Raw genomic sequence first — 14,492 nt, 5'->3', positions numbered from 1 at the left:
CTGCATGCTGCGCCTTCGCCCCACCACTAGCCTTGCACACCCAACCCCATCGTCAGCCACTGGACCCCCTCCCCCACTCAGTGCTGGTGGGCAGGTCATCTGGTGAGCAGGGATCTGGCCAGCAGCAGGACACACCAGTACTGATGGGAGGGAGGCAGAAAATACGGGACAATTTGCCTAGTTTTAAGAAAAATTCAGGACACCTGGAGGAGGGCTTAAATATGGGACTGTCCCTTTAAAAATGGGACGTCTGGTCACCCTAGTAATACCCAAACCAACTTCGCAGTCCAACACAAACCAGGGCCCACATCCCGTGCTGGAGCAATCCTCAGCTCACGTGGAGGCAGGGGCACACATGGCTTTACACCACTTCCCCCCGCCCATCCTGGGGGCCAACTGACCCCCCACCACCAGAGCACGTCAGAGAGCTCTCAGAGGAATGATTAACAGCAGGGATTAAAGTAGATTGTGGCAGGAGGAGGACCTCTTGCAGTGCTAGCCTAGGGAGAGTGAGGGTTGTGGGGGAACACTGCTTGCCTAAGGCAGGATGGGGCTGTGACATCCTATACCTTGGGGGAGCGTCCTGTAACCCCCATAGTCCTAATTTCCATATAACTGTGATCTTACATATAAAGCTTGCCTTGTAAGGTATCAGGAGAAAGGTCATGATCTGCTGAAAGTTATTTATCCATATTTGTATATCATTAATGCATATGAAGTTATGAGAATTGTGTTGTATGGTTGTCATTAAATCATGCTGTAAATTGGGGAATCAGCCAGATATTAGCTCCCCAGAGGCAACTGCAAGGAAAGTATCCAACACTCGGGTGGGGTGTCAAACAGTCCATCAACAACCATTGTCCAGCAAGGGAGCTACAATGCAATGACTCACCCGCATGAGGTCACACCAGAGCAATTGCTCAACCTTGCCTGGAGACTCAGCAATGGTCCAAGACATGCCTGGACTTGTGATCCCCAAGCACATGGGATTGAGGTTATAAAACAGACACAGGGGCCACATGCAGGGCCCTTCTCCTGCCCCCACCTACGCTGAAAGCAACTAAGACACTGAGAAGAAGACAAGACTCCAACAGAGGAGATTGGCCCAGGTTTAAGGAACAAACCTGTATATTAAGGACTTCAATATCCAGTGGGGTGAGAAAAACTGGTTAATCTAAATGTTGCCCAGTCTAGTAGGGTTGAGAGTTTAGACTGCATGCTTATATTTTGTTTTCTTTTGGTAACTAACTCTGACTTTTTGCCTATCACTTAAAATGTATCTTTTAGAGTCAATAAATTTGTTTAACTGTTTATCTTTACCAGTGAGTTTGTATGAAGTGTGTGGCAAATCTGCTCAGGTTTTGCAACGGCTAGTGTACATCCTCTTTCCATTGCTGAAGTGGTGAACCAATTAATAAATCTGCCCTGCCCATCTTGAGCAGTGCAAGATGGTATATTCCTGAGGTACAGTGTTGGGAGCTGGGGGGATTTCGCTCTGGCGCCTTTCCTTGTGTGATTCTTGAGTGGCTCTGGGAACATTCATGAAATCTAGCTGGATGTGTAGGGCTCCTCATGCGGCTGTGCTGAGAGATCACAGTGCCTGGAGGGGCTTGCTGCTGGTCACTAGCAAGGCATTGTGAGAGACAGCCCAACTGGAGAGAGTTAAGGGGGCACAACAGTCGCACAGTCCCAGGCTGCACCCAGGGGATCCCATCACAGGGGCCACCCCCTCTCACTCTAACAGAGGAGTTGGAGCTGCGCTCCCATGCTCTACCCCCTGGTTACGAAGGTGATCCCTTGAGGGTTGCAATCCTGGATTTGACTGTGTGGCTATTTGTTTAGGTTACACTCTTATTATGAACATGCTCTAGGCAGCGACTTAGACGATACGCCCTGCAGGGCAGTAGGAACCCTCCCCCATGCAAACCTGGCCCTTCCATTGTGCACATAAGGTGCTGCCTGCCTGTTTGCTCCCCCACCCCAGCAGAGGTGGGTGGGGAGAGGCAGACTTAGCCCCACTGCCCACACTGGCTGAGAAGAGTACCTGCGCTAGCCTGGCAGTAGGGGAAGGCTGGTGTTGCCAGCACAGGCCAGCAGCAATTTACTGCCCTTCCCTTCCAAGAGCCAAGCTGAAGCCAGGGAGGAATTGTAACTCACAATGAGTCATGATACCTGATGGGGGCTTGCTCCAAGTGACAATCTAGCCCTATAGCACTTGGCAGCCACAATGCCAAGTGAACATACCACCCTCCCTGACTGAAATGGAGCCCCAAGTGCTGTGTGGCTGCACGCGCTGCCTATCAACCTCAGGCCCGTCTTTTTTTTTTTTTTTTTTTTAAGGTTGCAGTTTTATTTTCTTGCACACACAAGAAAACAACCATATAGGAACAGACCATTTATCGCAGCAACGGCCATTGCACTAAGTACCAGCATCCTCACTGGCATGTAGAATGAGACTCAGCCCCTACCTAACATTTTCAGGTGAGGTCCCCATCACGCCAAGCAGTCAGCTATCCAGCCCTGCTGAGATGCTAAGGCTATTGTCAGAATCTCTAGTATCCTCTATTGTTTCACAATTGTGGAAATAGGTAAGAAAACTTTCACTCTCCCACAAGTTGCTGCTGTATTGCTAGAAAACTACATCCAGTCCATGAGCACCATGCCCTGACAGATGCACCCTCTTCCCTCACGTCCACTGGGGCAGGTAGTCACAGCTCCACCAGCCATATCCTTGGTCTGCCTCCACACTTACCATTCCATGCTTCTGCAACCGGAGCTCTGGGGAGGACAGCTTTGCTGTAGGCAGGGATGCTGATTCTACCCGGTAGCCTCCTAAAATGCCATTCCCACCTACCCCATGCACCAGCTCCCACATGCATGGGTGCAGGGAGAGCAACAGACAGAGGGAATGACTTGCCCCATAACAGCAAAATCTTTGACACTCAAGAACACCCTTACAGTGCGCACGCCCCTAATAAAATGGTTTCATCTACGGTCACAATATCCTGCTTTAATTAGTCCCCATAATCCAGTATGTGAGCGGAGAGAGGGTGAAGGATGAAGAGTGAAGCACACAAAATTGAGCTACATTGCATTAAAGGCCTCAGTGATCAGATGAAAGCCCAGGTTAAAGAAGATAACACAGTTGACTGTTAAGGCTTAGACAGCAAACAAAGTGGTGATCATTCTATGGTACTAATCGTTTCGATATGTCCGTTTCCAGCCATGGATGTCATGCTGGGAAAACCCAACTTCCGGCTTGAAGGGATTGGAATCTGATAAATAAATATATAAATGTGCACGCACACACTCCATCTCCAGTACACCTAGGCAGTTGCAATAATCATTAGGTATTCAGCAATGAGATAAAATCTCAAGTAGCAGCACTGCCACTTACTCCTTCTCATTGTTCTTGTGACAAGTCTGAGATTAACCTGTATTTCCATTGCACTTCCAAGTCCTCTTTCTTATTCACCCTTTACCTGTTCTCCAGAGAAGGCAACAGCACCACAAAAAGTAAACCAAAGTTTGTAGCACATGGGAAGACTTTGCACACTTTTCTTAGGGGCTGTTGAAGGTCACTATCAGAGCTGTCTTGTCGAGCTATCCATATACTGCTGGAATGCTGCCAAAAACCATATTCAGTGACACATCTGGTAGTGTGGTGTGGTGTATTAATGGTTTGTTTTTGCACAGAAGGTATAAACTATGGGGCAAATTCTGCCCTTGGAGATACTCCGCCAACCCTTATTCCAGATTTGAGCTCTAAGGGCCTAATCCTGACAGGTGCTCAGTCTTTGTTGTCAGTGGAAGTTACCTCTGCTGAGCACCAGTCAGGATCAGGCCCCAAGACTCAAGAAAGAGTTCATAGACACAGACAAACAATGTTTCCCTTTGCAACTGACCTAGCTGTGCGCACACAGCACAATGGAGTTGAAAGCCACTCTGGTTTCTTGTGCGGTGTATGCATTCTCATCTCAGCTGCAAAGCAAAACTTACCAGCGAGTCTGTTCTCCATTCACTGCACAGACAGCAGAATAGCTGTGGCTGGCTGGCTGGAGACACCGAGGTGTATTATAGAGAATCTAATTGTCCTGGCCTTTTCTGGTTATAAAAAGTGCCTTCCCATTTGGAACTAATACACTCCTGCTGTACTTGCTCTGTGGCAAGAAAGGGTGAAGTAATGCAGTACACAAGTGGGAACTTCCCCCATTCATTTCAACAGCGCATGAACATCAGAGTCTGGTTTTGCCCTTTATAATTTTTACAGTTTTCATGACGTTTGGAAGGTGGGCCTATGCCACAAATTTTGACCCAAACCTAGATCTGCAGTTTCCCAGGCTGCAAGGGTGTTTGGATCTGGCCTGGTATAGAGCCAGAGTCCAGCAAAGACATTTGGATCGTGACCTGAATTTCTTCATAATTTTCAGGGGTTAATATCTCAGGTTTTGGGTCAGGTCTTTATCTAAAGAGTGAGGCCAAGAGAATATGAAAGCAGCAAGAGAAGAAAAACAAATCAAAAACAAAAAGACCAGTCCTGCCCACACTCTACAGAGAAAACCCCTGCAGTTCAGTGGGAGAAATCTTGTTCCTTAAGGATCTTGGACATGGATACACCCATGTCTGGTGAACTGGTTCAGTCTTTATTTTTACTAAAAATAAATAATCCCTGAGCATTTGTCAATTCTTACATCCAACTTTTTTCTGAAGGTTAGACATGGTCTATTTAAGCAAAAAACCAGAGGATCCCAACCTCATCCCTCCACCATTTTCCTTGTCCTCCTCCACTCCTTCATATGTGTGTTAATGAGTTTTGAAGGCAGCCTTGTGTACTGCCACTCATTTCTATCACAGTCTCCTCTCCAGTAGTAGACGAATCATCCCATCTCCCCTCCAGTCTCTCATGTGCTAATAGGGCGGGCTGGGACCATATAAATCTTCCAGTGAGATTCAATGAATATGCACTTCTCAAATTTAGAAAGCTTTCTTCATCTCTTACCTCAAAGTACACCTCCAGTCATGCATGGCATCACAGCTTCACTTGAAGCATTGAGAGGGTTAATACAAACACTCAGGGCCTGATTTAAAAAAGTAGAAACCAGCACATAACCACATGCCTAATTTGCGCACACTTACCACAACTGCTTATACAAGTTACGTTGTTGCCCAGGCAGATGACCAGTGACACACACAGCTGGCCATTTGTATGATCAGTCATGATAACTGTGCCTAAATTAGCCTCACAGATACAAACATATGCTTTCAGTGTTTTAAAAATTAGTCCCTTAGTAATGAAGGGTTACCAAGCGGATGGCTATATATCATCAGTTACACATGACCATATTTTAGAATGCATGGTGTACGTGATACTCTTCCTGTAGTATTTTATATATATAACTTTTTAAACAATACCACATTGGCGCTATTAGTTTCTGTACTGAATAAAATTCCACGTAAGCAGACAGATATCTGTAGCCGTGGTTACAGTAAAGCAAATGAAGATCAGCCTGCAGGTCCTGGAGCACTTATTTCATAATGTCAGTTGTGGAAATTCACCATCCAAGTTATTGTCCCACAGGAATGCCTTGAAAATGTTTCCTCACAGTCTAACGGGAAACAATATTCTCAGCAGCAGAAAATAAAATGCAAAAGTGGCACACACAAAGGCTAATGTTTAAAGTAAAAAATGTTATCCAAACAGCACGCTGCAGATCCAAATCCTGTCCATCAACAATTCATTATTTATTCATATTCACATTGTACATACTGTTGATTTTTAAGAGAGACAATCAATAACCTGTGCAGTGCTACCTCTCATAAGCACAAAAAAGGCAAATTGCGACCAACACCTGGGTTTAAAGCTAAGAAGAAATGAGCCCAGAATGCCAAAATCTAGTTGCAAATAATATCCAAAATTTAAAAAAATATTTAAAAAGAATTGTTCCCCAAAAGAAAGATTTTTAACTAGCCCTACTGTCTTATAATCCTAAATAAAATACAAATAATAAAGGATAATTGTTATTATTATTATTCTAGCACTGCAGTTATTTAGCACCTTTCATTCTATATACTTTACAAACTTAATGATGTAGAGATCACTTGTCCTATCAGTGAAGCACTCCTTCTTCTGGGGAAGAACACATCAACTGTTTAACAGCCTGTGCTAACATTACACAAAAATTGAGGACTGGAAGTAAAGACAAATACACATCCAGTTAAATGTCCAGGGGAAATGTAGGTAGACAGAATGCAATTACCTAAATTGTAATTTAGCCAAGTTATAGTGTTGAATATCCTCATTCTAGCAGAAAGTGCCCTGTGATCTTGAGTGACCACAATTTTTCTGTATTAAGTCTCCTGGCTCCTTACTGTGGTATTGGCACATCACAGAGGCAGGTAACTTCCTCCCACTGCCCAGTAAGTGCCACCTATCAAATTACCAACACCACTGCAAGTAACATTTTAATCATCTAAAAAGTGCATTTGCCAAGAACTGACCCATCCTGACTGTTCTTTGACTGCATCCCAGCAGAAGACAGGGTTGTAGGCACCAGCGCTATTTGCTGCAGTACAGAAAACCTAATTTGGGCAATAACTTAAGGACCCCTCATTCTCTAGATGGGGAAACCTCAGGTGTATTGCAGATGTGACACACTTGAGTCCAAGAGATGGGATGAAAGCCATCTGGGGTGGGCTTCCCCAAAGTGCTCAGCATTGGCCTAACTCTGCTTCTATGGAAGTAAGGGGTGGCCAGATCCTCAGCTGGTGGAAATAAGAGTATCTCCATTGACAGGTGCTGGGAGTTTTACCATGGATTTCAATGGAAGCAGAGTTCAGTCAACATGGAGTGCTTTAGAAAATCGTTCTGTATCAGCATCTCCTTCCCAATGGCTTTTGGTGGAATGGGGATCAGCAGCAGAACAGCCCCTCATATTCCTCCCTGAAGAATGAGCATGACATTTACAGGTCTTTGGAAGGGAGAGTGTTGATGGTTACAAAAGAAAAATGATCACGCTGTGGCTCAAGTGGTAGAGCTATGATAAATGCCTTTATTACAAAAAAATACAACAGTATTCTGCCCTAATGGTCCAAAACATAACTGTGAGCTGAGAGGTTAATGCAGAATAATCTTGTATTTGTTTTAAAAGAGATAAGCAGTTCAAATGACAACACGCAGGTAACATCCACTTGCAGGTTATTTAAACTACCTAGCAAGGAGAGCTCTTCTGGCTCCACACTGTGTAACTGCCCCCTGGGTCCCCGTGGCTCTCAGGGCTTCCTCTCCATACAAGAAATAAAATGTACTGAGATTTTTCTAAGCAGCAGCAAGAGGGGCACATTTAATAATGGATGCAGCAAATTTATGATTTGGTGGCATTGTGCTCATCCATTCACATCAATTGGGACCCCGTGCGTCGTAAAAGTAAAATGGAAGTCGGACGCAGTATAAATGTGAGCAAGGAAATATTATTAGATCATTTCAAACTAAATACTATGTTGTGGTCTTCTCCTTGACAGATACATCTGCTGGAGGAGGGGGAGGAGGGCAGGGTATGTCCCTGCTGGCTCACCTGCCTCTGCAGCACACTAGCAAGAAGGCTAGCTGTGAAATATGCTGAAAGAGCAAGACTCAGCCAAAGAATGGAGGCCCCTGTCTTGCACAAAAAGACACAGAGATGATGCTTTTTTTGTGGTTATGCACAGAAGGGATTTGGCATCTTTTGAGGGGGAAAAATGAATGTCTTTTCCCACTCAATTAAATATAACTGAAGGCACTGGAAAAGAAAATGGGCTTCCATTTATGGATTCAGGATGGCAGGAGGGCAACCATTTGATAACAAAATCGTGACAGAAGCCCATTTGAACAGAGAGAGATTTGCTTGTTTAGCTTATTGATTGACTTTTATCATGCAAGTAATTAACGCACATTCTTCAAACGACGCATTTTTCTAAAATGAGCCTTTTAAATGATACTTCCAAACAAAGTACGTTGGGTACATTTAACAACTGACAGCACAAATACAACCTCAGGAGGAAAACAAAAAAGATTAGGAAAATGCAGGCAAATCTTAAACAGAATGAGCAACAGCGTGGCACAAAGGAATGCTGAGCAGAGAGAATGACAGCGACTGGGATTTTCAAAGGGGCTTAAGGGAGGTAGGCACCCAACTTCCATTCACTTTCCACTCTCTTAGGACAAATCCCAGCCTTGGGATGAATCTCAGCCAGAAGTCTTAGCGCTAGGGAGGGATGATCCACCTATTTACAGGAGTCACTGATATGTGCTACAAGGCTTGCCATGGATGCAACTTTGTACAGAGCAATGAACAATGCCATACTAGAGATGATTAATAACAGCAACATAAAGAAGATACAGTTTTAAGTACAGTGGTAAGTTCACTCTAAGCAAAAGAAATGATGATCCAGCGGCTAGGGTATTAGCCTGGGACCTGGGAAAGGCAGATTCAAATCCCTCCTCTGCCAGAGACTTCCTGTGTGAGCTTGGCCAAGTCACTTAGCCTCTGAGTCTCACTACCCCATCTGTAAAATGAGGATAACAGTATCTCCCCTCTACAGAGGAGTGTTGTGATGAAAGCGTTGTAAGTACCAAGTATCGATAGTCTGATTGTCCACTGCCCTGAGCACAGCGAGGAGAGAATGCTACTGGTCTGAATTGGCCATATTTTGCACTCGCAGGTGTAAATGGCTTCACTAAAGGCAGTATTGGATCAGAGCCATAATGCTACAGCTTGAAGACTCTGTCTGACAGTGCTCATTTAATCAAAGGTCCGTTTAATACTTTATCCTTGTAGCAAACCAGAGTAGACGTTTCAACAGTGCAGGTGTGTCTCTCTCTACTGGGAGGAATGTCAGACCTGCTCAAGTCTCTGTGACTATGTTGCCCTCTATTACCCAGGATATGAGCTCTAATATTACTAGAGCTAACAGAGATTCTCCTTTAGCTCTGCAGTGGGTTGTGTTTTCAGAGTGGAAAACACTGAATTTTAGCCCCAACTCAGAACAGCATAAGGTCACCCCTTGGACCGGATCATCCAGGACACCAAGCCCCCTCCTCTCCATCATATGGGCTGGAGCAGAAAAATGGACTCCCTGGGTGGAGCTTGCCCAGGCAAATGGAAGCCCATCCCCTGGCAGGAGCTGGGAGCCAAGGCAACAGTGGCAGGGCAGGAGTGAAGCCATTTAGACACGATGACTCCATGAATTATGATCGGGAAGTCCTGTATGGCCATAGAATCATTACAACACAGAGACTAATTTACAGAGTTCTCACTGTATCGGTGTAGTCAGAGTAATCAGGAAGCTTTCAGCAGGGAGTACTGCAATAACAACATGGGGGTGAATAGAAAAGCTGTGGACCATCTTGACTTTCACATCTATGGCAACAAAGGAACCTTTATGCTTTGCAAGGAACAGTCATCCTTCCGAGTTGTGAAAGCAGGAGTCAAACCAACAGGATACCAGCTTTGAAAGAGACTGCAGGGTGAAACCCTATTGTTACAATGGAAAACCAGGATACGTACTCTGGTGGGAGTGGGCTGTGGGATAAGAGGGTTCACTGTTCACAAATGTTGACCTTTTAATGCTAAACATGGGAAGTCTGTTGTTGCAGGCTCGCCAACCTGTGGTTTTTCAGATATAACCTTTCTTCCTCTTGCCAGGTAATTAGACCCACACCATCAAAATGGCAGCACTTTTTACTCCGGTGCATCATACATACAGGAATCAGTGGGGTGGAATCTGGTGTCTGTAGAACATCACACACAACACAGGCAGTGACAAATACCGTCTTCAGTTGAAACCGCAGGGGGAATTTAGGTATTTAGAATGCCTGACCCCTCTTGCAGATATTGCTACAGTACAGTAGCTAAGCACAAAGAAAGGAGTTAAAAACAGGGCAGCAGCCTTAAGTGAATCTTCCTGCTGTGGTGGTTTTACATTAGCCCCCTTGCTGTCATTTTAACACTCCTTTCCTATTTGTTATTTCTTTTTTTTTTCTTTTCCTTTTTTAAGTTTCACAGACATACAAAGATTAGGTTTCATTCTGATCATTGCATTACCTCATACCTGTATCATATGCCATATAATCTATTGCTGCTGGATTAATGTAATCCTTCCTATGACATCCCAGATCATATCTCATTACCGTGACTGGGTGGCAGACTTCATCCTGTTTGCTGAATATGAACTGTATTTGATTGAATCTAAAAAGTATAATATGCAGTATGGCCTATTGTTCATGAGGAATTTTACAGTACAGTACTTGGCTCTATCACTCCTAGGCGATAGCTCAAAGCTAAGCCTAAATTTGCATGTATCTCACTAACCTGCTATTTCTTACTGTCATTTGGATAAGAAACACAGTGGGAGAAAACAAAACGTGCTGACAATCACCTGGAGAAGAAAGAGTGATCGTCTGCCTTTATAAACCAAATCCCAGCAAGAAGATTGCCTTAAATTCCACACAGTATAGCAATATTGGTGAAGAGCAGTTTTAAGCCTTTTAAAAATTTATCTCCGGACTGATTATTATGCAGACCAATTTTTCATCCATCTTGAATCTACAGCAGCATTTTAATGTAAGAAGCTCCCTACTCTGTTTCTCTTCCCCTGAAGAAAAATAGCTTAATTTCTTCAGCTTGATAGATTTTCCTGATCCTTCAAACAGTAGAAAAAGACTCTTGAAAATCGGTCGTTGAACTATCCACAGGCATTTTATAATAGCCGTAAATAGGTCTATACTGAATAGCTCTCCAGGCATCAGCTTGAATGGTGTCCTTGACACTATTATTATTATCCTACTGCAAAAAAATAAAATAAAAAAGGATCCGAGCTGCAAGCAGGTTAGAACTAAATTCCCCCCAGCATATATATAATGCCTCAGAGCAATGCAAACTATCCATTTTTCAATTCACAGCATTGTAATAAATGTCATGGAATTTCATGCATAAATAAAAATCAATGTACATGAGAAATTTTCAAATATTTGAGTAAATTAATTGTAGGGAAGAGTAGTTGGGGTTCATTTTTCCCCCTCACTTTTGTCCCTTTGTCCTCTTTTTCTTGTCTAAATTCCCCTTCTGGTTTCCATTAGAAAAAATGTATTCCTCACTTCTTGCCCTGTTAAAGTGTTGCATGTTGCTGTTTGCTGCTAAACAGCTACTGTATTTCAGCTCAGAGGTGGCTGTACTTCAGTGGTGGACTAAGTAATTACATTTTACAGAATTATAGTAACAACTCCAAAGTTAAAGGTTGTAAGATGTCTTTAGTTCTAAACTAGTCTCTTGCATAACGTTAAGACATATTGTACAATGTTTTCAGCTCTTGGAGACTAACTTTTCTTTGTCTCCTGTACCATGCCTTGTATGCCTCTTGACTGTCGCCTGTATAGTAGCTCGAATAGTGAAAAGGCTGTCAAAAACTTTGCAGTACTTCCCTACTGGTAAAGAGTAGTGCCAGGATTAGTAGGTCCCAGTATCAAAGGTCCTGGGTTAAGAATTTCTTGGGCATTCTCTTTAGCATCTGATTGAATTTTTCCACTAGGCCATCCATCTGTGGATGGTACACAGATGCATAACGCTTTGACTTTCAGTAGGCCACAGACCTCTCTCATCAGCTGGGATGTGAAATTTGTTCCCAGGTCAATCAGGATCTCTTTGAGAATCCCTGCCTACATGATGACCTTCAGCAGCTCATTAGCGATAGTCTTCGCATTCGTTGACTGGAGCGGTATAGCTTCCACGATAGCACATATATGCTGGTGTCCAGAGGCGCTCTTCTCTAAAAGGCCTAGAAGGTCAATTCCTAGTAATTCAAAGGTGATCTCTACCAAGAGAAGTGGTGCTAATGGAGTCCATAGGACTCTTCTGGAGGCCAGTAATTGGCATTCGAGACATAATGCACAGATATTCTTAACTTCTTTATGGACACCTGGCCAAAAGTATTGGGCCAGGATCTTAGACTGTGTCTTATCATTTCCAAGGTGTCCTGCACATGGGACTGTGCATGCTAGATGCATGTGTTTGCTCTAATACACCTGGGGAACTAGTAATTGCACCCGCATCTCCTGCATCTGTTTGTCCTGGTTTACATGGTATAACAAGTCCATCTTATGGACAAAATGAAGATATTGCTCCCTCTTTGGTCTCCTTCCTTTATAGCTGGGCCTCCTTTTGTTGCTGGTGCATGACTGGAAGTTGTGGCAGCTGTGCTGGGGTGTGGTAAGCCTGACTGCCTGAAAGACTCTCCTTTCCCTCCTGCCTATAGTTTGTAAGGCTCCATTCAGGCAGACTACCTTCTATTGTCAACATACAAATATATAACCATCTATTTAGGTGCTTCACAGCAGGCATCCACATGTCTCACCTATTGATCAGTGTCTACTAAGAAGCTCCTTTCCTGGGGGCTTCACCTTGATGGGATGGGGTAGCTTGTGAGTTCCAGTGACCCTCAGAGCTGTGCCAGCAGGAATTTAACTCCTGGTAAGGGCACCCCAGCCAGAAATGTCAAAGGGTAGGGACCACACATAAAACAGTTCATTGTTGGGGTAAGACTAGACTCCTTAGCCTCTCTAGAAGAAGGCTCTGCATTCAAACCAGGCCTGTCCGACCCACTAGCCACTCACAGACTTTATTGGAGCAGCCACTTTCTGCTTCACTCTGCATTTGCATTACTGAGTAAACTTCAGCACTGCTGCACAGCCCAGGCACTGGGCTATGGTCACCTTGGCTTTCAATGGGTTCTGCTTGCGGTTGTCTCGATTCTCTCTCCTGCGCCTCACAAAGTGCTGCATCTTTGTTTGTCAGCCCCCTCACTGCAAGCTTCTGAAATCAGTGGACAAAATGGCCAACAAGGAGAAGAGAGTGTGACTAGTCACGCACAACCTAGTACCACTTAAAACAACACTTTGTGCAGGTCTACAGTTCTTATTCCTCAAGACGGGAGATTCCATCATCACCATTAAGAAGCCGTATTCTTTGGAGGCAATGCTGGATTGTTGTTATCCTCTGTTTGAGCCAGAGGCATCATCCAAAGAAAGTGGGAGGTGCAGGCAAAGAAAATGGCTTGGTTTAAAAAGATCTACACCAATGAAAATGAGAGCTTAGAATATAAATGCCATTAGATCCTTAACTATAGCAGTCCGGCCACAAGCCTACAACGTAGTATAATTAATTCCTTGACATGGTCTCCAATCCTCTTTCTCTTGCTTCTAAATAATAACAATACTTAATTCTTCATTAACCTATTTCAGAGGAGAGAAGGACTAAATTGGGGTTTGTCTACACTACCACTTAAGTTGATGTAACTTATGTCGCTCAGGGGCATGAAAAAGGCACAGCGCTGACCAATGTAAGTTACCTTGACTTAAAGCGGTGTCCAAACTGCACTATGTCAGCAGAAGACACTCTCCTGCTGACATAGCTTCTGCCTCTCGTTGAGGTGCAGTAATTATACTGATGGGAGAGTGATTTCCCATTGGCATAGCGCGTCTTCACCGGATGTGCTACAATGGCACAGCTGCGCCGATGTAATGGAGTAATTAGACAGGCCCTAAGCATATAACAGATGGAGAAACAGCAAGAAAATAGCTCTCCAAGACCACACATAGTATGTCTCTGGCAGAGCCAGGATTAGAATAGAGAAATTCCTGTCTTCTGCTCTGCCAATTCACACACAAACACACACAAATTTAAAATCATTTTTTGGAAAACATAGACAAACATACACACGCCTACCTTGTTTTAATCATGGAAGAGATTTCTAATTGTATAGGCTTTTTCCCAAGCCTCATTCAGCCCCTTCCAAAGTGAGGCCTCTAGGAAAACATTCTAGAGCTAGGCATCAAGGTACAACAACGTGAATCTGAGCGGTCCCCCAAAATTCTACTCTCACACTTCTGCTTTTGACTTTGGGCCTGATTCAAAGACCTATTAAGTCTTTCTATTCACTTCAGTAGTTTTTGGATCAGTTCCTTACAGATCAATATGTAAAACTACATCAAACCAAGAGCTTCCTTTGCCTCTTCATGGAAGTAACACAAAGGCAAATTTTGCTGGATTCGTTTTGTGTGTTGATTTTCTCCTCTCCCAATCACTCTTTAGCATTGGCTGTATTCTCTTCTATGCAACTCACTCAAAGACCAAGACCAGCATTTGCATCTCTGTGCTCAGTAGTTTTTCTCCCCAAGCAGAATATTGTATTACTTTTAAACTGCAGAAAATATTTCCCCCGCCCCACAGTAAATAGGCACATGTACTGACATGTCTGTCCCACTTTCCACAGGAGTAACAGACCTTACTGCAGAGATGAGGCTGTGAAAGCCAGCATTCACGGCAGAACTCTGGAGCCACTGTGTCTTCATATTTTCCAGGTGAACCATTTAGAAACAAAACCAAAAAGCAAACACAAATCAATTCAATTGGCCTAGTATATGACAGGTTGACTTGCGACCTGTCTCATCTGGTACATGACAA

This window comes from Natator depressus, chromosome 5, assembly GCF_965152275.1.
Source record: "Natator depressus isolate rNatDep1 chromosome 5, rNatDep2.hap1, whole genome shotgun sequence".
In the NCBI taxonomy this organism is placed as follows: Eukaryota; Metazoa; Chordata; order Testudines; family Cheloniidae; genus Natator; species Natator depressus.
This window is presented reverse-complemented; position numbering follows the sequence as displayed.